Here is a 21,800-nt window from a genome sequence, read left to right on the forward strand (position 1 = left end):
CATTGTGTAAATGTACCACAGCTTTTTTTATCCATTCATTGACTGATGGGCAGTTGACTATTGTAAATAATGCTGCTATGAACATAGGAGTGCCTATATTCTTTCGAATTGGTGTTTTGGAATTCTGAAGATATAGTCCCGGAAGTAGGATCACTGAGTCAAAAGGCAGTTCTATTTTAAATTTTTTAATGAAACTCCATACTGTTTCCCACATTGACTGTAGCAGTCTGCATTCTCACCAATAGCACACCAGGGTTCCCATTTCCCCACATCCTTGCCAGCACTTGTTATTTGTTGACTTGTTGATGGTAGAAAGCATCGTGGTTTACTAAGGATCTGATTTCTTTTATTATTGCTGAAGAGGATGTTGGTAAGTGGATATCTGTTTGTCCTTCTTTGAATCCATGAAAAGAAAATTACTGTCCTGACTGCCTAGACAACCTGTGGAGAAAGGGACACAAAAGGGGAAAAGTCTAAGGAACAGACACTCAGATTCTTCAGGCTGCTTTTGTGTGGCTCCTTGTTACTTCAATCTTATCACTGCTATGGCAATAGAAATAAAATAATTTTTCCAACACACAGGAGACTTTCTCCTTTCACTAGATATAAAGTATTTTTATTAGATTATTATCATTTTAATGGGTACTAATCAGCTGGTAAACATACGGGCAAAGCTTATACCAACACCTGTTCTCCGCTGGTATGAAGATCTCTCTGCAGCGTTTCACACGCTTAGGCTTAGTTCATTAAATACTAAATACTGTATTAATAATTGACTTCCTTGGAAACAAATTGGCCCCAATGCTGTGTGTTCTGTTTTAATTTTCCTTGTAGAGGCACAAAAAATGTAGAAATCTTCTCGTGCGGGTATTTTAACCAAGTAATCACAATTATTACTGAAAACAACAGTTCTGACGCTTTTTTGCAGGTTTCCAGGGACTCATGAAAAATTCCATTTTTTCCCTTTGCAAGACTATTCATTTCATTTAGCTTTTAAAAGCTATTTCTATCCTGTCTCAACTGCAGGATCTCGCTTTCTGAAGCCAAAACACAACCAACTTTTCTTTCTTTCTTTTTTCCTTTCTTTTTCCTTTCTTTTTTCCTTCCTTCCTTCCTTCCTTCCTTCCTTCCTTCCTTCCTTCCTTCCTTCCTTCCTTCCTTCCTTTCTTTCTTTCTTTCTTTCTTTCTTTCTTTCTTTCTCCCTCTCTCTCTCTCTCCTCTCTCCCTTCCTCACTCCCTCTCTTTCTCTTTCTTTCTTTTTCTTCCTTTTTGTAGGAAAATAAGAAAAAATCAGAATCTGCCCTAACCGGTTTGGCTCAGTGGATAGAGCATTGGCCTGTGGACTGAAGGATCCCAGGTTCTATTCCGGTCAAGGGCATGTACCTTGGTTGTGGGCACATCCCCAGTAGTGGGTGTGCAAGAGGCAGCTGATCGATGTTTCTCTCTCATCGATGTTTCTAACTCTCTAACCCTCTCCCTCTCTGTAAAAAATCAATAAAATATATTTTTAAAAAATTCCAAGTATAAATAAAAGAAATCAGAATCTTAATCTACTTAGCACAATTTACTAATAGATGCCTGCAATTTGGATTCAACATTATTTTTGAAAAATAATTTTAGCTCTTCATTTGATATTTGAATAGTCTGTACAAATAAGGATAAACGGAGGAAACCAAAGAAGACAAAGTCAAATAAAGCCAGCAAAATAGGGATCCACCTGACACCAAAATCTGGGTTCTTTCCACCAGCATGAGGACCATTGGAGGTATTTTCACCAGCATGAGGACCATTGGAGGTATTTTAAAAAGTACATTTTCTTTTCTTCTTTCTTATTAGCCTCAGTTTCCTCTGATGTATTCGTCAAAACGAAAAGGAACCAGTTAAAACCTCTGAAGAGAGACTATATACTCTGAGTTTTATATCCAAGTACTGAATGTGTAACAGCACCCACCCTAGAGAATTATAATAGGTTGAGGCTGCCAATTTATTACTATTGATAAGAAGGTGTGAGTTGCTGCCCCTCTAGGCTAGAGCCCAACAAACAAAATATGTTCATTCTCTATGTCTTCACAGAACTTGTGTGGCTCACCGTATTTTATTTATTGAATTAATTTTCAGTTAGCATTTCTCAAGTGTAGATAGAGATGAAAGTCCTAAAGGTTTTCTTGTAAGATGTGAATAATTCCTGGCAAGTAATTTAAACAGTAAGATGACAATGAACATAACTTCAGTATTTCATAACTTTAGTGGTCAGTTTAGTATTTGTCTGCTTAATCAGATCAAATCCACAGCTATTCAATGAGCACTCACTATGTACAAGGCATTGTGTTAAACGTAGAAAAAGGCCTGTGCCGTGTTCATGAGGAGCAAAGTTATGCTGACTTGCATAATGCAATAGATTTATAACCAAGGCTTTGTCACCAGTAGGTAGAGTTGCATTTCTAAAGCATCTACTTAAACAGTCTCTGCATAATCTGAAATCTAAACTTGATCTTTTGAAAAACTGCCCTTGAGCCATGATGAAATAAACTATTCATAATTAACACAACAGTAAAACTCTAAGGTGTTGATCACTGGGGTAATGTTTACCAATTTAAAGACATACATCAATTCCTTCTTACTTACATTCCATAATGGGACCTTAAACCGAAGATTCTTAGGAATTATCTCTGTGACGCCTCCATAAGTGGAAACTCCCATCCAAAACCTTGGAGTGAGCTAGTGATGGAAAAAGTAGACAGCTTCCATAGAGATAATACAATAAAAGCCATTTCCTGATTTCTCAGCAACTTTTTTTTGTACTTTTGGCTTTGCCGCTAAGATTGCCTATTATTAGACTTTGCATCCTTCATTAACTAACTAAAAAACTCTCAAAAATATATTTTAAAGATTTTGGGGGGGAATTTTTTTTAAAAAAAATCTTTGTCCTGTTAACTTTAACTTCCTGTGGACTCTTGCCACTTTAAACAAAAACTCATTGGCACATTTTCTAAATTAATAGCTACTGTTTTGATTTGACTTATTGCCAACAAAATTAATTAATTATTAATTATTAAACAGTTCAGATGATAGAGTCCCTTTTTCAGTTCCCTCCCGACACTTAAATATACCTCACATCATTTAATCCCAACTTTAATCTTATAAAAAGTGAACCTTGACCTCATGTCAACTAAAGCCGTGGTCGGCAAACTGCGGCTCGGGAGCCACATGCGGCTCTTTGGCCCCTTGAGTGTGGCTCTTCCACAAAATACCACGTGCGGGAGCGCACATACAGTGCGATTGAAACTTCGTGGCCCATGCGCAGAAGTCGGTATTTTGTGGAAGAGCCACACTCAAGGGGCCAAAGAGCTGCATATGGCTCGAGAGCCATGGCTCGAGAGCCGCGGTTTGCCGACCACTGAAAAGGATCCTGTCAAAAACACTATAACCATATCAGCAAAACCTAGCCCATCAGAAATAAAAATTAATATTGGGGATATCACTAGTATAGTAGTTAACTTGTTCTTTTCAGAGACACTCAATCCTATTTTGAAGGAATTGTTTAACGCCACTCAAGAAATTATACCCCCTTGAAAAAAGAAAATGGTTCACGTCTGTTATTCTAAATGCTATTCTTACTTTCAATATAGTCCTTGCCCAATAGGACACTACTTCTTATGTGAACATCAAAAGTACTATGTTTGCTACACACTGACTGTGAGTCACAATGATCCCACAGAAGGGATAATACAATTGTAAAAGATGGTCTAAAGTGTGTCTCTGATCTTAGCAAACATCATAAGTGACATAAATTCTGCCCTAGAAATCCAACAAGCAATTTTAAATTTATGAGCCAGCATTATCACAGATGACTCAATAGCCATTGGTTTTCTTTTAGCTAGCTAAGGACGAGGCATCCTAGAGTAAATACTTCTTTGCCTGACCTACGTGTGTTACAAGGCAAGTAAAACAACCATGACTAAGAAAAACAACAGGCACAAATGGATTCTGGCACATGCTTTCATTGCCTAGGTTTTAGAACTTAACCTCCTGGATTCAAGGCTTGTTACTAGGACTAATAATGTTTTTTCTGTGGTAATTGTGTTACAGTTGGCTGGTGTATTTTATTCAGAGTCTGAAATGCTAAAGCACAGCCATGGTTACATAAGGTAACTTATCCCACAATAAAAAGAAAAAGGGAAAAAATGGATTTAACCCTTGTATGTGATTGACTACCTTCTCTGGACACCCTCCTGATCTTAATCAGCAAATCTTGTTAAGGGAGAAAATCTGAATATCATGGATTGATATCCCATGGCCCGTCTTTGTCTTCCCTTGGTTAAAAAGGAGGACTGAGAAGAAAAAGCAGGACCTGACAGCTACAAACCGGCCCAGCTCTATCAGGCCCTGGTGTTGCTAGGAGCTGGCCTGGCACTCCCAGCGAGGCATTGTTGTTCTCCAGTTAAACACAACAATTCACAGAACAGCAGTATCAGAAGAGGCCACTTCTAGGACCATGAAGGATCAAGACAAAAGCGCAGCATACTGATGTCTGAATACAAACAAAACGTGAACACTTTTTAAACCACGAAAATGAAGAATCTCCATATCATGTCTGATATATGTGACTACTGATTCTTTAACAATTTTAACTTCTATCTATATTTTTCTCCTTCTAGTTGAGATTTTTTTTAAGATTGCCAATCAGAATTACCTCCATTTCAAGCCAGCATCAAATCCAAAACAAAGCCTTACTTCCTTAAATACTCACCAAAATCACCTAATACAAAGCCAAGTACTTCATATAATTAGTTCTAACTCTCCAACGTGCCCCATGGCAAGTGAGTATTCTTCTTCTTTGAAATATCAGTAAACCCAACTTCAACTGTAGGTATGTTCTTGGTAGTCTTTGGTTGGAGGACATTGACAGTCAATCAATAAAATTCAGTTCCTGATATAAGAAGTGTACAATTCAAGATGGAAACAGGCAACAATTTGTCAGCATCTTACTAATAAAAGCCTAGGTGGTCCTCATGCCATCACACTGTGATGTCCTCATGCCATCACAAGATGGCTCCACGTGGCTTCCACTTTGGCTCCTGCGGCCCCATGCCTGCTGTGGAGGCAGGACCCCTGGCTCTGGCCTACCTCTTTGGGGCAATCCATCTAGGAGCCCTGGATGGGTGGGCCGGGCCTACCTCTTTGGGACAATCAATCGCGGGGCTCCCGCACTGTGAGAGGGCACAGGCCAGGCTGGGGGGACACCCCCCTCCCCCCGAGTGCATGAATTTTGTCACTGGGCCTCTAGTTTATTATATAAAATGATAGGCAATTAATATGGTAAAAGCAGTATCATTATCGAGATGACAACATTTGCTCTGTTGCTGGAGTAGGTGCCAGAATAGTTTCATAAAAGAAGTCATTTGAGGTGGACTTTGAAAGATGAAGAGAAAAAAAGCAACAAAATGAAAGCTAATGCTAATAAAGAGGGAGGAACATATCAATAGAAGGGAGTGGCATGGGCAATGACGTTGCAGTGTGAAAGTTGATGGGTTTTTCAATGACAAAATTAGTCAGGTGCAATGCAACCAGATCTGGTACAGGAAACAATGGAATTTGAACTTTATAGCATGTATATTTGTGTATGTTTGTGGAAGCAATTAAAGGCACTACGCAAGCAGTATATAAACAGAGTGCACTTCAGGAAGACACTCCTGGTAAGAGAGTGAGAGAATAGAGTAACCTAGAAGAGAGACTGATGAAAGCTATAAAAGCATTGCAAGTGTCCTGAACTCAGGCAGGCAGTGGGAAGAGACCAAACTCAAAATGAAACATTTTTGAATTACAAATATTACTGAACTCAGTGACCAATAGGATGTGTGACTTGAAGAGAGAACCCAAAGATACCTCTAGCATGAAGTGTGGAGAAGATACATATCCCACTATGGACCTGTTAAGATTGCTGTACTTTGGAACACTTTTTTTTTAATTGTTTTATTGCTTAAAGTATTACAAAGAGTATTACATTGGAACACTTTGATGGGCATATGCGAAAGCTTCTGGAAATCTAGATTTGGAATTCAGAAGAGAAGTCTAGTCTGGAGAAAGCGACATGCAGGTCAGAAATGAAGATGAGGCTTCTCATGAAGAGATGGTTAAGTAAGGAGAACGTTGAGGACAGATCTGGGGTTCTGGACAAACCCACCAGTTAAGGGGTCAATAGAGATGAAATGGAATGTTCAGCAATGAGAACAAGGAGATAAAAGGACACTTAAAACAGTATATATATGGAATGTAGTAAGCACACAGTATTTTCTGAATAAGAGTTATAATTTTATTGATTGATTGAATTAATGAGAGTTATAAGTTTCAATTCCATTTTTCTCTCTCAAAATATCCCTTATTTCTCCACTTTTGGTAAAATTTCCTCTCGTGATTTTTCTGCTACCGTCAGTTAATTAAAAAATCTTGCCACGATCTATGTCAGACTCTTACACTTCCCCTCTGTAAGAAACACTGGCAAAACAAATACACTTAATCTTATTTATACTTCTTAAATTACTTTGCCTGCAGTGTACCACCTGAGTAGTCAAGAGGCCCCAGGCTTTTTAAAATACATAAACAAAGAAACAGGAGATAGTTAATGGCTGCTTCTGCAGCAGCTCAGTAAATTAGAATAATTGAATGCATCTTGGAGTAAACACATGTGCACATAGCTGTAAACAGTAATTTCCATTCTTTTAAAAGTGCAAATCATTTATTGCAACAATTCATAATCAATCTCTCAAGTTATAGATGAGAATAAGTCATAATGAGAGAATCTGTACTTTCTAATCAGTTAATTTTTAAAGCAGAAAAATAAAATAGTGAAGTCTATAATTAATTGAAGAGAAGAAAAGAGAACTTAGAACACGTCCAAACCAGTAGAGATTTAAAAAGTTTCACTCATTCAGGGAAATCCACAAAGCACTTCTCCTTTCTCCCAGAATCCCACAGACTCTGTATAATGGGGTAAGACAGTACCATGAGCTGCTGGGGAAGAGGAATTTGGTGAGTTGGTCATGCTTTGAAAAGGCCTCCATTTTGGGTGTGTGCCAGGTTTCCCTGAGCACCCAGTGCACACAATTACTGCATTTGCATGTGTAAATTGGGTAATGGTGTGCCTAACTATCAGATTTGTATGTGAAAATGCTATCAGCATATGCACTATTGGTTGTGTGCCCACTGAAAGAGGACTTTTAATGGGTTTGTGTTAGTTGGGGAGCAAAATTTCTACAAATTTGAGACCAAGTTCTACATCCCTGGCTTCAGTGTAGATGGTGCCCCTATGGATAATTGGCACCCCCAATAATTACTTTGTTTTGTATATCCTCTCAAATTCTATCTAGGGGAGGAAATTCATCAGAGGATCATTTGACCAACTCTAATTAGCACAGAGCAAAATTGTACCCAAGTTACTCTTGGCAGTGCCTATCTGAGCCAAATGAACAGACTGCGGCACAACCAACCCATTCATCTTGACTATCTTAACAATCAACATGGATCTATGCAAAATTGACTTAAGTTTGTTTTTCCTTTTTCCTCCCTAAGACACAGTATTCCTCAAACATCATTTTGGTCACATCATTTTACTTTTCTAAAACTTCAGTGTTTCTCAATTGCATCATAGAAGAAGTAGACAAAACTATTGTCCCTCCACCCCTCTCCCCCTCCCCAAAATAGGTGACATAATGATACTTCTTTCACCTTACCTCAGTGGATTTTTTCCTTCTGGAAGCTTCCATACTTATTAGTACCCTAGAATGTAAAACATAATCTGAGAATTTGCCCAAGAAACACAGCAATCACATTTCTTGAGTCAAAAATTGGTGCACAGGGTATGGGGATAATGGAACTGAATATTTCAAATTGGAATTTACTGAAAAAGATCTGTGAGGTTTGGCTGTTGTAGCTAAAAGGTGCCTGATTCCAGGCAGCTCCCTATTTGATCTGCCTTATTTCCCGTCTCCCCCTAAATACTTCAATTTAAAATAACTGTCATAATACATCCTCTAGAACCCTGCTGTCTCAAGTGACAATTTTTTTTTTTTGCACAAATTGCTCATCCCAACTCTGGATTTAATCTCTTGATAAAATCTTTTCTCAGACTGCTAAAAACAAGGAATTATGAATCACTTAGTCTTCTTTCCACCCATTATCTTTCTTAGTCTTCTTTCCACCCATTATCTTTCTTAGTCTTCTTTCCACCCATTATCTTTCTCAAAGTTTGTTATGAGTAACATTTAATAAGAACCACCTGGAGAGCTCATGAGAAAGGCAGATCCCACGTCTCATTCCAGACCTACTGAATTAGAAACTGGGGGAGTGAGGCCTGAGAATTTGTACTTTAACAAATGCCTCAGGTGATTGGCAGACTAAAGCGTGCGTGTCATGCAATTCTGTCTTAGTTTTGTAATTTGACTTCTTGTGTTTAGCTCCAAGTGTTCTCAGTACTAAGTTGTAAACTATCAAAGGCATGCATTGTATACCCCCTCCTTTAATACAGACAGGATCATCGCACTGGTTTGTAGTTACGAGCATGACACCTTAGCAAGAGAATACAACATGAATATTCACAATAAATGTCACAACATAAAACACACTTCCGTCCGGGAAGATCACTGCGTTACTCAATCTGCCTGCTTCACCTACAGATATTTTCAACAAATGGCAACCTGAAGGACCCAACATCATGTCTACTTAAGGTTTGCCATGTAATGGGCATCTCTCCAGCACTTATCCCTGCCCCAAGAATGCATGCAGGAGGTGATAAGAACAGACTGATTTATGATCACTCAATATCGGAAAGGTGTAGCATTCCATTTCACAAATAGTATTCTGCTAGATTAGAAAATATCATAAACACATTGGAGACTCCTCAGCCCAGGAGCCATAAACTACTGCATTGCCCCCACCCCACATTTTAATTTAGCTATCTGTTTTGAATTACATAAATAAAAATGAGCCTGTATTTTCTTTATAAAATAAATCAGTCTCTGTACACAGGAATCACTGGTGAGACTGAACATTAGGGCATGTATAAAATTGCACCCTTAAAAGACACGAAAACATTTCTCAATGAGAAAGAAGCCTCTCACGGTGACCTTCCTGTTGAACAGCGGGGGGTCAGTCCTGGCACTAAATCATTTTGATTCACAGATGAGATCAACATATTCATATTTGTTTGCCAAATGTGTATTTTAATTTAGCTTTCTCTGATTGATGCATGTAATTTATGCCGCTCAGAACTAAGGCATCATATTTTTCTTTTTTCCTAACAGGGGGAGACTTTCTTGGAAACAGATAAAGGAAAGAGTCCAGTAATTTGTAGCAATGTGACTACAGCCACACATGTCCTAGAATTAATGTTCTTCATTAGGGTGAGTAGGATCAGCTGTATGTATACATCAGGTTTTTAATTAACTCAGTCCCCACAACAGGACTCATGATTCAAACTGTTAGTATTTTTTTCTTAAATCGCAAAATAAAAAAAATTGGGTGGTACATCTTTTACACACACACACACATACACACACACAAAAGGAGGGGGAAACTCAGAGACATGAAAGGCTCTTTGTACTATACTAACAGTGCTCAGGAGATCTTTATAATCCTCAGTTAATCAGATGAAGGAGAGCCTGGCATTGAAGGATTCCACCGAGATGCTGAAAATCCAATCATTGTGACAGTATTTTCTCCATATACTAGATATGATTTCAGTTTATTCGTACTGATGTCTTCAAACTAACATTTGGAACTTGTTAGATATTTTTAACTGCCTTGTTCTTGCAGTTAAACTGACCTGGTGATATTTTAATAAGACACTGCTAATTTAAAGAAATTTCAATACAACAACATGAGGCGCTTACGCAAGGGGTGAGGGGAGAAACTTTTTATAGCAGCTTCATTCTCTGAGATCATATTAACATAAAGTTGACAGTTAATCTCCATATTGCAAAAAGGCTGCCCAGACTTATTTAATTAAACTTAGAACAAATATGTTTCTTTATTTGCCAGGTACAGCTTTTATCTTAAAATATCCACTTCCAATTATGAGGCTATGGTTTAGGACAGGAGCTTGGGGCCGTGGGTGGTCCGAGCAGTGCAGACGGAGGGATATGCTGCTAAGGAGAGAGTCTGGCTGCTGATGCAGTGATCCTGGTTCCCAGGAACCGAAGAAATCTCACAAAGGATGCTGATGATTTGTGAAATCGATTTCTTTGCTTTAGATTTTAAATGATAGAATTAAGTTTGATCGAGATGTTTTTCCCCCCTCAAATACATCTACAATCTATTCTTTAATAAATATTTGTTGAACAAACGTCCAAGCTATTTATCCAGAGAACTCTCTCAAAGGATGCACATGGAAAAACTGCGCAGGAATGAGCAAGGCCTTTGACATGGGGAGGCAATGAATTTATACTTTGGATCTGTTCCATACTGCAAATAATTTAACCTTTATGAACCTCATTTCCTCTTCTGCTAACCAAGATGAAGGATATCTCATAATTTTTGGTAAAAGTGAAATATGATGGTTCATTCATTCCATAACTACTTATGGGACACCTTGTTTGTCCCTGCCTTCATGGAGCTTACATCATGTCAGGCCATTTTAAATCCCATGAAGCAACACCAGGAATAAGAGGATACACCATGGTGGCAGTGCGCAGGTGATATTTAGCTAGGGGACGGGCAAAGGTCTCTGAGAAAGTGACATTTGGGCAGGCTGGGATGAAGTGAGAGAGCAAAGCCTGAGAATTATAGGGGAACAGAGTTCCAGGGAGAGGGAGCAGTCAGCTCAGAGTTCCTAAATGGAAGCTGACTTTGCTTGTTGAAGTTATAGTCAGGCCAGCAGAGGGTGAGGCTTGAGTGGGAGGCTGACCATCCCTGGTTGACTTTGTCACCTCATTTCCTACCACCAACCCTCTTAGCAGCCACAGGCAGCCGAGGGCTTCAATCTGACTGCGATGGGATGCCATTGAAGGATCCAGGCAGGGAAGTGACAAGATCTGGTTTGCATTTTACACACATCACTGGCTGCCTTGTGGAGCATAGACTGTAATAAGGCGATCAGAGAACAGGAAAGACGTGGGAGACAACTGCTGCTTTCTAGGCAAGAAGGTGGCTTGGACTGTAATAACAGGGATGGAGGAGGTAAAAGTGGTCAGATTCAAGATATATTTTGAAGGTAGAGTGGCCTGGATTTGCTAATGGATTGGATCTCAAGCTTCTTGGACAAACAAATAAAGAATATATTTACTCAAAGTCACTCTACTACAAAATAAACCAAAAAAAAAAAGCCAAAAGGTTTCAGAAATGCAGCAAACAAGCCTTCACAAGAGAGACAATAGTACGGTGGGTGTCGCACAGGACTTACCACAATGACACTGTGGTATAAAGGTTATAGACAGCCTCAGCCTTTAACTGTTAAAGTACAATGCAACCTTTGGAAATTCTCCACAGGGGTTCCTGTGTATGCACATGATCAAAGCTATAATATATGCAAAACTCCACCAAACAAACAAAAGCAGCCAATGTCAGGAAATGAACCTGATGGTGCTCAGGTGGAAGTAAGAGGCCAAGCCAACTCAGAGGAAATTTCACACCAACAGAGGATAATCTTTCATGTTATAAATCCCAGGAGGACAAGACTGTGTTCTTCTTCTTCATATCACCAGGGCCTTCTTCATGCTAGATGGCCTTGTACTATTTATTGGAATGAACAGCGGTGAAAAATATAAGGGCTTTTAAGGAAAAGCTCATAAAAACAACTTTCAGACATTTAGCCTCTATAGGCAACATTTTGGGTCCTTGTGAGACTTGAGGCAATTACCATTTACCAGTTCCAGATGCAAAATATTTGTGGTCTTTATATTCCTCTCAATAAAACCTCCTACTGTCAACAAACACTCTGGGTGTTTACATAATTTTGAACTATTGCCAATCAAGTTGGGTGCCCAGTTTCCACGTTTCTCAAAAGCCAGTGCAAGTGTCACTTGCCTACAGAGTAACCTGAACCCTCCACACCCCCTGGTTTCAATGATAACAGTCCTGGTAATCGGTCACAAGTGAAGAGCAGGAGGTGGTAACCCTCAGGAGAGAAGACAAACTGGGAAGACTGACTGGAGGGAGGTGAGGGTTTTCCTGTCATGCCATGAGTGGGATGGTCATGAACTTTATTGCCCCACATGTGCATCTCAAGCTCAATGGCCTATTGTCTAATATCCTCGACACAGACTGCTGAGTTATAGGTTTTCTGCCCCCTGTTCCCCTGTGCCCCCCAATCTCTGATGTTCTTCTATACTGAGTTTCAAGCTCCAGTAACACGTTGGCCCCTCCAACACACAGCAGACTGGCTAAGTAGTTTTCTGGGGACATCTTAGTCCCCTCCCCTTCAGAGGAACTGGGAGGAGTAAAGAGAGAGAATTTTCTCCCTTTCCTTGAAAAATATTGAGCCATTGTGTCTTAAGAATACTGAAGAGGCCCTGACCGGTTTGGCTCAGTGGATAAAGCGTCGGCCTGCGGACTGAGGGGTCCCAGGTTTGATTCTGGTCAAGGGCGTGTGCCTTGGTTGCGGGCACATCCCCAGTAGGAGGTGTGCAAGAGGCAGCTGATCGATGTTTCTCTCTCATCGATGTTTCTAGCTCTCTATCCCTCTCCCTTCCTCTCTGTAAAAAAATCAATAAAATATATTTTTTTTAAAAAAAGAATACCGAAGAGAATAGCAGAATATAAAAATCAGGAATAAATTATTTTTCCCTCTTAGAATAACATCCAAAAGTAAATCAGCAGTTTTTCACCAATTGGTAAAATATGAAATAAAAATAATCATCGTACTTTGGGTAAACAATACTTTCACTTCTATAACATAAATCACTTAACATATGACAGCAATTTTACATGCATTTACTTGTTTGATAAAGGTCGATGGAATAGAAATTGTTCCTGCAATTTTATAGATATAAAACATGTTCATCCAGGTTAAGAGACATGTTCAAGGATACGTGATATGTAATGAGCCAGGACTCTGCTGTGGGTCCACATAGTTGACTAGGTACAGGAACTTTGCATCTATTTACTAAAATTACTGTATTAGTCAGGGTTCTTAGTAGCACACATCAGTTTGGGCTGATTTAAGCAGAAAAGCATTTATTTTTCCAAAGGCTCTTGGGTGGTTCCTGGGATTGCCAAAAGGTCTGAGAAATGGTTTCATTTATGTGCCCCAAATCTTTGATGAAAAAGACTTTTGTCATATCCATTAGTCGTCACACTAACTGGTCATTAAATACCCACTTAAGGAATGCTTTGTTCACAGAAATATTTAACTATTACTCATGGGCGAATAGTCTAGCATAATCTATCTTTTCTCTTTCTCCTCTCAATAGTACTTAGTGAACCCAAAGACAGAGGAACTCAATGATATGTTGTTTTCGTCTAACCCCTCAAGACAGTCTACAAAAATCAGAAGATTAAGAACCATGAGATCTGTTTTGAGTCCCAGATCAACACTTACTACCCATGTGATTTCAATTCTCAGATTCCTTACCTTTCCTATTTACCTCAAAGAGTTGATCGTTTATTCATTCTGAAAATATTTATTGAGGGCTGAGATTAATACTGTGAGAGTGATTTGTAGACTATAAAGTTCAATGACAATTATTGTTACCACACAATTTAGTGCTTAATTTTATCTCAGCACATATTTATAACTGTTTTCTATTTCTGTTCTTTCCTCTTGGGTTGTAATATTTTTTACCATAGTTCATTCTTCTTTTAATATGCAAGGAGAGTGCTAGTTCATAGTAAGCTCAACTATGGGACATACTGAAGTCCCAAGTTGATCTGCATAAGGTGCAGCTCTGACTTTGATTCTCAGCTGTTTAAAGTCATCTAACTTTCCCATTGCTCAGAGTCACAGCTGAACTCCTTAGACCACCATTCAGAACCCTCCACAATCTGGCCTTTATGTACCTATCTTTTCCCCCCTGTTTTCTTCACCAAACCTCAACTTTCTCTGACCAAATTAACTTAAAACCCCTCACCACTGGAAAGGCCTTGTGCTCACTTCCCATCAAACTTGTCTTACTTTTGCTATTCCTTTCCTGTGGAAACACTCATCCCATTGAATCTCCACATTTCAAAGCCCAGCTCAAATGCTAATTCCTAAATTACTCTACATGGGCACAATGCCTTTGTTTCACAAACAAATAGCAATTTGTGTATCTATAATATGTTTAATGTTATGAAGCCATTTTTCATAGGGCATCTTAGTCATCTCAGGGGGATGTGTTCCAGGAAGTTGCATCTTCTGTGTCAGGACAAAGTTCTTAAAGCTTATTGTATTTCCTAGTATGACAAATTTTTGATGCATTATTACTTACATTTCATAGACAGAAAAGTTAAAAGTCAGGCTGTAATAAAATCAGGTAGTAATGATGGAAACAGGATTAGAAGCCAGGTTCCTTCCATATAAGCTTTACATTGTTCATATTTAGGTTTTATCTACATTTCTTCCTACAAGTTAGAAAACTAAAATAATAATAATTGCAGATAAGTTAATATTTACAGTAGATGTGGTTTCTGAGTGACAGTGTGGGAGTGAATCACAGAGCACTTACTGGGCTTTGTGGAAATTGTACTTTTGAATTGATAAAAAGGGAACTAGCAATCTTGCTGGTCATCTGGGGAGATAAATCTGTAAAACTTATGGCTGATATGATAAGATGCTACAGTAAATCTACCCCAGAGGTGGTGACTTCAAGCTCTTTCTGCAACTGAAAACGGGGTTACATATTTCTTTTGTTTAAGGAAGTTAGGGACTCCACTTCCAGCTATTAAAACAGATATTATCAACCAAGTGTATGAAAAGGATTATCATTTTGGAACTATGATTTCATATATGTTTCTAGTCTCCGATACTAGAGAATGTTGTCAAATATTTCTGAGAAAGCTCACACTGTCTCCGTGGGTTGATTAGATGAGCTTTCCTACATTGGAAACCTGAGTACTTTCCAACAACTTGATTTCACAAATGGAAAAACAGCATCTGTTTTCCTGCAGCTTCGCATATGGCGATCATTGTTGCTAAGACGAGCTGAAGCAGGTAGAGCGTGTGTCAGTGCCCCTCTGAGTGCTGCAGTCTCCTGGGACCAGAGAACGCTGGTCTGCTGTGCGGGGCTCTGGCTCCCCAGGCAGCGGAAAGTGTATATTTAATCAACATATGCAAAGCATCCGTATGAACAGCAAATTACAGAAAAATGATCAAATGTAATGTTTAGAACCGTTGTTTGCATGTGCAGTGGCTAATTTGGATAGGTGTACTTTATGCCATATTCTCTTACTTTGAATACTTAAAAAAATCAGCTACTGCCTTGCATAGGGGAAGGAGTTGAAATGCTTGTATATATGCAGGAAGGGGGTGGTAGTATTTGTTATGAGAGAATGAGACTTGGTCACGTTAGCCAGCAATGAAGAATGAAAAAGAGAACCAGTGTTGGACAGAGATGGGAAATGTATTTTGCATATGAAAAGCCTGGACACCTCTAGAATTTCATTAAGAGGGGTCCTGTCCCCCTGGGTGCTCTGACTGTGTTTTAAAAATTTCAATGTATATAACATAAATAAGATTCCTTAATCAGTGGCCCATTTGGGGAAAAGAATAGTCATGAACCTGAACGACAAAACCCTTCTTCCAGGATCAATGTTTTAAAGGTCAAGAGATTGGCAGCAGTAGAAATTAAATTCTAGAATGCATCCACCAGCCAGGTAGATTGCAAGCAGATGTTCTTTCTCCGAAGTTGCCACACCAGTCACCTTAATCCTGATTTGAAAGGACAATGCAATCAACTATGGAAAGAAGAACCATTAGTGATTCTGGAGCAGTGTTGGACTTTTGAATATTATTAAACAAATTATTGTTTATCAAGAGCTGTTTCTCCAGCTGATCTCTACCACAGGCTCATAATAGATGGGAACTGGAAAATCTCGAAGTGTTCAATTTTTAATTATCAAAGTAAAAGTCAGGATTCCTAATTTGCCCATCTTTTTGTGTATGTGAGATCAACTTTATTCTGAAAAATGTCCAGTGAGACACTGATAAATTTGGAGCCTTTTGCAAAGTTAAACAGTAAGCCTCTTTTGACATGAGAATTAGGAAGATACAGGGAAAAGGCAGAAATTAAAGGCAAGTTAGAAGAAGAATATCAAGTTAAAGGCTAAGAGCGACATAAGGGTTAAAAGATGTCAGGAAGAAGACAGCAGAGGCTACCGTTCCTCAGCAAAAACTGCAAAATCAAATCCCCACAAGCAGATCAATAGGAGGACACCTGTCTAGGGCTGCCTTACAATTTAGAAACTCATACACTCTAGGACTTGTACCCCCAAAATACACAATCTGAACAGTACTGGATGTCAGACTTCATGTGATTCTGTGACCTCAGGCTGCCCAGGAATTGCATTTATAAAAGACAGTTTTCAATGATTACCATCCATGAGTCTCTTACACATATTCATAAGCTGCAAGAGAAGTTTTCAAGCCTGGTCAACTTTCTTCTCAGATCACACCTGAGCCTCTTGTCCTGGGAATCGCCCCTTCCTCTGGTTGGCCTCTTCATGCCAATGGCCTATGCTACGCCCAGATGTTGACCTCACTTTCCCATTCTTGACCCAGTTGATTTGCCCATACCTGTATTATTGGGTTTGCCCAAAGCCTATTTTGGGCTTATTGTTTCTCCTAACCAGTCTGAGTTCTAGTAACAATAATCTGGAGATAATATACTATGTGGATTCCATTTTCAACTCTGTACCTAATTAGCAATGTAACTTTGGGAAGACAAAGTTCTTTATCTCACATAGCCTCTCTCTTTTCAACTGTACAATGAGGGAATTTGGCTTGAGAAGTGAAATTCACTTTGAAAAGCTCCTCAAAGGCCCAGGGAAAGAGTTGCTTCCATGCACTCCTTCAGCCAGATTTCACTTAGTAATATTTTGGATTTCTGTATAAAATTTTGTTTAAAACAAGGTTTGGTCACCAAAAAAGAATCCTTAAAAATCTGAACTAGGGGGTTGCCAAATTCCGTTTTAGATTCAATAGTTTAGGTTTTTTTCCTATAATTTATTCTCATAATCAATCTTCATTTGAAAATTGAGGATCTAGCATTCTGCAAAATTGACTGGTGAAAATATTTGGGACCAAGGTGGATTGCAAGCAACTTTTAGAACAAAGGGAATATATTTTAGTGTTTTGCATTTCTTTTTTTTTCAATCATGGGATAAATTGTACTGCAGGCACTTAATACAATTCGATAAACACGTACTGTGTGCCTGTTTTATATCAACACCTTCTTGTGTTTGGGGATGCAAAGGTGAATTAGGCATTCTTTAACAGATCTAGTGGTGAAGTGTTGTCAGGATAAAGAAATATAACTAATAGAAGAGAGAAAACTCAGAGCAAAATTTTAGTAAAGTTGACATAAGATATAGATTGGCAACCCATTTAGTGCTGTACTGTATTTTAATATTTATTTTTTGATGAAAATTAAAACCCTAATAAGATTTACTCTATTGCCCTGCTGGTGTGGCTCAGTGGTTGAGTGTTGACCCATGAACCAAGAGGTCCCTGGTTTGATTCTCAGTCAGGGCCTGGATTGTGGGCTTGATCCCTAGTAGGGGACATGCAGGAGGCAGTTGATCGATGTTTCTCTTTCGTCGATGTGTCTATCTCTATCCATCTCCCTTCCTCTCTCGAAAATCAATAAAAAATATGTACTTATAAAAGATTTACTATACTAAGGAAAAATTTTGCTTGAGGAAAAATTTCCTTTCTTGTTTTTTTCAAACTTAGTAAAAGTCTTAAGTGTTTTATTCTACCCTGCAAAAGAACAAGCTTCATGGCTGAGACTTGACCCCTGACTACTCACAAATTTTACAAATCAGTTGGGGAGAAGTTTTGACATTTAGTGTTCTGCAGGCTGCTGCACTCTTTCCCTGCTGTTCCTCTTGAACTCAGCCTTGAAGCACCCTCTGAACAACTAACTGTCCAATGTCTAGTGGTAGTTATCACAGTATCACCAAGCATACTCCAGAGGCAAGCTTATCAGTTCCATAAAGTCCTGACAGTCTGCTTGTTTTTCAGCCAAATGACTCCCAGAAACAGTGTTATGCAGCATTGATATAAAAGCCTGGCCTCGGAAGCCATACTATGGTTCAAATTCTAGTTTTTCCTTAGTTTCCTAATCTGAGTAGAGATCATAATGGCATGTAACTGATAAGCTGTTTGAGGCTACAGCAGATATAAAACCGAATGTTTTTCACTTAAGAGGGCTCTATATAAGCAGCAGCTACTATTATTATTATATCAGATTTTTTTTTTTTAAAGTGAGGTCAGTAAGAGGCTTGACAAGTCTCTGTGGAAGGTAGTTCATACCAGCTTAGGAAACACACTGAAACATCTGTGGGGCCCTCTGGGTGAAAAGTGATCTTTCCACAGTAGGAAATAGCAAGGGCTTGGGAGTCACTATGCTTGAGGATTGGGCCTACTTCTCCCACACCCAAGACTCACCAGAGATTTGTAGAATGCAGACTCCAGGGCCCCACCTTAACCTCCAGGGTCAGGGTCTCTGCAGTTGGAGCCCAGGAGGTTCATATCCACCACAGACTCGAGTGTATACTCTGCCACCCAGGGTTTAGGCACCAGCTCTGCCATTTACCTGATTCGAGCTTGTGACATTGGGACTGTTACTTGATCTCTTCAAAACCTGCTTCCTCACCTAAAAATGGGGCTAATGGCTCTAAACACATTGTGGAAATTACATGAGACAATGTAGGGAAAATACTCTGCTGGTCTGGCTCAGAGGAAATGTTTGAAACACGATGGGTATTAGCTTCTTTAAGCTTTAGCCCTGTTTTGAATTAAAATCCCCAGAAGTATTGAAAACTAGTTGGACAGTATTAACGTCTGCATTGAGTTCCATAGAGAGGTGAGTGTCCAGATAACTTTTTTCTCGTAGCCATGAATCTTTCCTGTGGTAGGTGGGCTGGGGAGACATACATTTTTCTGTAATAAACAAAACACAATTACTGATGAGAGTGTGGTGAAGCCTTTGGTTGTGTTACAGCAAAAAACCAAAAGTTTGAGTACCACTGCCCGAGATGGACTCGTATGATTTTTATTTTGACAGTATCATCCAACTCCTCACCCTCAATTCAGTCTTTGCTCTTCCACTCTTAGGAACTTGGTACCCAGTTAGAGTAATTCACTCATCCCAGATCCCCAGTTTATCCTCCTTCTCCTTTCTCTAGTGTCTTTTGATCTTCTTTGAAATTTAAAATTTTGGACTAGCTATCTGATTTCATATTTACTTTAGGAATTTAAATTATATTAATAATTTTATATAAGAATAAGTAAAACAGATAAAAATTAAAGTCATAAAATATATAGGAGATATATTTGTGTTCTCTATCTACAGAGGCTAAAATGAGAGTAAGAAGAATCAAAACACTGATGGAAATCGATTCAGGTCAGACAGAGCTCAGCAATCAAAGAAAAATTAAGCTTGTAAATTAACAATCAAGAATAAATAAATACATCAGGACAAAAAACTTTTTGTTAACAAAGCACAAAGTACCAAATAAAAGAAAAGGCAGTTACTAATCAGACCAGAATTTTCTTGTAACTATGACTATACCTAAATATTGCCAAATATTAAAAAAAATGGAAAAATCCCGTGAATGATTTTTAATTACTCTTTTCTAAGTGATGCCAAAATGCATATTAACAAATAGCTGAATGATTGACTGAATGTTTTGGTTTTCATCTGTATGTTTGGAATTAGGTAGGTAAATACTCAATCTAGAATCATATTAGCAAATTGAGAAGCAAAGCAGCAAGTCATTGAAGAAATGATGAAGGATTTTTAGTTTTTGTTTTACACATAGATACCATAGAGAAATTTCCAAATCAAAACAGCAATATGTACTTGTTAGCATTATTTCTAACCCTTAATTGTGCTTTTGCTGCACTGATGAATCTTTCTTGAACATTCAATACTCCTATCCCACTCCTATTTAAATTATAATATTATGCCCTAGCCAGTTTGGCTCAGTAGATAGAGCGTTGGTCTGCAGACTGAAGGGTCTGGTTCAATTCCAGTCAGGGTCACGTGCCTGGGTTGCGGGCTCGATCCCCAGTGGGGGACGTGCAGGAGGCAGCTAGTCAATGATTCTCTCTCATCATTGATGTTTCTGTCTCTCTCTCCCTCTCCCTTCCTCTCTGAAATCAATAAAAGTACATTACAAAAATAAAAATAAATAAATTATAACATTATAATGCAGCAATTTTCAACCATTTTCCTCTCATGGCACATATAAACTACTAAAATTCTGCAGCGCACTAAAAATATATTACATATTTTGCCTATCTGACCAAAAAATAGGAATAATTTTTATTCATTCATACCAGATGGTTATTGTTGTGTTGGCATTTTTTTTAAATTTGACAATCTAAGGGAAAAGAGGTCAGTGCCTCTGACTAAATAGTCAAGTATTGCATGTTTTAAGGATTCTTGGGACACACCAGTTGGAAATCTCTGTTATAATGTGTATTTGTTAGTCATACTCCAAATGCAGATTGCATAATCCTTCATTTGTGTTGAGGCTTGCATACAAGGCTGCTGTAAAACGGGGTTTCTTTATTAGAAAAGCATAAAGAGCAAAATATCTCTACAATTTATTGACAAGGACTACAAAAAAAGGACAGTCTTTAAATATACATATGAATGTTTGAAGGGTGGCTGGTCCTCCATTGATATTCCAAACTGATATACATATGCATGAATATTAGAGCTGGCATCTCTATATTTGAAGCAGCAAGGTTTTCTTTTGGGGGGGAAATAAGAAGTTCTGGGAAAAATAGTAAAATTCTTCTTTTATCCTTCCCTGATGTTCATCCCTCCCCCCTTTCCCTTCCTTTCTACCATCACAGCCTGCTACATGCACAATATATAGAATGTGAGGTGTAGATCGATGGGTATCACCAGTGGCAGAGGGCAAGTGGTCCTCTCATCAGTTCACACATAATTTTGGCACAGACATATTGAGTATCAACATATGCATTTGCATGTGAACTTTGCCCCACCAGTTAATCCAGATGCAATGAGAAACTTTAGTTAGTATATTTGAATGTTGTTTTCAAAAAGAGAGTATCCAGACATGTCACTGGCACAGCAGATTAAAACTAAAGGGAATTTGTATGCATTAGGCAACAGTAGGCAGAGTCAATTCCCAGTTGTCTGTGCTGGTGGATGATGCAGACTATCCCGAACTATAGCTGATCTAACAGCCATTTGTGCCTGGTACAAATCCCAAGGCATTTTTGTTTCCCACAGCTCCACCATTTTTATTATTTAACTTTTATTCATAGTTGAGTACGTTGACATAAGGGTACCTTCACATAATATTTTTAAGAGTACATGGATATTTATTTTCTGAATTCATGTAAACCTGATAAAGTCTTTGCTGCTATACATGTTCATTTAATGTATAGAGTTAACTTTTCCCTACCAGCATTCTATAAATATCTATTGACGTTTTCCCATCCATATAGTACAGGTGAGCGAGGTTTGAGGCTAACCTGATTTAGCTGTTTTGTAGATAAGCTGTCTTTACTGCATGAGTCCTTAAAGCAGTGGTTCTCAACATTGGCTCACATTAGAATCACCTGGGAATCTTTTGAAAATCCTGATTTCTGGACATCATCCTCCAGAAATTCTGTTTCTTTGTTATGG

The 21,800-nt window shown here is 38.6% G+C and overlaps 1 long non-coding RNA gene across 1 annotated transcript; it reads right to left on the minus strand.

Moving 5' to 3' along the window:
• Positions 1-254: 254 nt before the first annotated feature.
• LOC111826418 lies at positions 255-8,319 on the minus strand. Its single transcript, XR_002829751.1, has 3 exons — positions 8,276-8,319; positions 7,731-7,776; positions 255-441 (listed from the first exon to the last, which is right to left on the minus strand). It is a non-coding gene; the product is annotated as an uncharacterized LOC111826418 (long non-coding RNA).
• Between the last annotated feature and the right edge of the window lie 13,481 nt (positions 8,320-21,800).

This window comes from Myotis lucifugus, unplaced genomic scaffold (genome assembly GCF_000147115.1).
Source record: "Myotis lucifugus unplaced genomic scaffold, Myoluc2.0 scaffold_77, whole genome shotgun sequence".
NCBI classification, from domain to species: Eukaryota; Metazoa; Chordata; class Mammalia; order Chiroptera; family Vespertilionidae; genus Myotis; species Myotis lucifugus.